This window comes from Aureococcus anophagefferens, assembly GCF_000186865.1.
Source record: "Aureococcus anophagefferens unplaced genomic scaffold AURANscaffold_782, whole genome shotgun sequence".
NCBI classification, from domain to species: domain Eukaryota; class Pelagophyceae; order Pelagomonadales; family Pelagomonadaceae; genus Aureococcus; species Aureococcus anophagefferens.
In genome coordinates this window covers 3,615-4,681 of record NW_008706082.1, presented here as the reverse complement: position 1 = coordinate 4,681, position 1,067 = coordinate 3,615, and positions in this window count along the sequence as shown.

The window sequence follows — 1,067 nt, the reverse complement described above, 5'->3', positions numbered from 1 at the left end:
ACGTCGTCGCGCTCACGATCTTCTCGCTCATGGGCGCCTTCTTCATCTACTGCGTCCACAAGTACCTCAAGTCCCAGCGCGAGGAGCGCGAGTACCAGAAGCGCAAGGCCGCGAAGAAGGAGATGCTCGCGAAGCAGGTCGCGCACATCGAACTCGAGATCGTCGAGAACGAGACGTCCCTCGAGAAGGGCGAGGCCGACGACGAGATCGAGATGTAGCCCGCCCGCCGCTTGTTTTCCCCTTCCTTCGCTAAGACACCGTCTCTGTTTTTTGCGTTTTGGGGGGGTGCAAGTTGGACTCTTCGAAAGCGTCCCGCAGGCCTTCCCGCGGCTCGTTGACGTGCAACATGGACGGACGCAGTCGGGCGCGCATCCCCTTCAATAACTTGGTCAACATGCGTCAACTCAACATGATAACGCCGAAGCTTATGGGGCGGTCCTCCGGGGTGTGCGGAGGTGGTTTCGCGCAGCGGCCGGTGGTGGGGCCCGCCGCGTCGGCTCCGGTGGGCGCCCGGGGCGGAGCACCCCGCTGCGCGCGTCGATTGGGCAGCGGGGCGCCGAGCGCGAGGACTTGCAGGGCTTGGCCATCGGCGCGACGTCGCCCATGGGCCCGGGGGGCTGCCGCGCGCGCTCGCTTCGTTCGGATGCCTTCGACGTGAGTCTCGGAGGGAGCTGGTGGGGTCGGCGCCCTCGGTGGCTTCGGTGTGCGGGCTTCGATGTGCCCGTGTCCATTCGTTTCTCTGCATTCTGCAGCGTCTCCTCGTAGCGTGGCGCTCTGTGCGGTTCCGTCGGCGTCGGCGTCTTTGCTCTCTTCGGTCCCGCTGACTACGGGTGTCCTCTTCGGCGGTGCCCTCGGCTAGCCACTTGTGGTCCTGAGGTTGAATCGGCCTAGTCGAGCCGGACGTCCTGCCCGTCGGGTGCGGGTGCCTTCGTTCTCAACCTCCCCCGGTCCACGGAGAGTCCGTTGAGTGTCGTCTGAATGAGGCGACTCANGATGCTACTGCCTTGCGCCAGTCCCGGCGTGCTCTCGGCGTGGCGGTCGGTGCCAGGCTTGGCGCGAGTGTACCG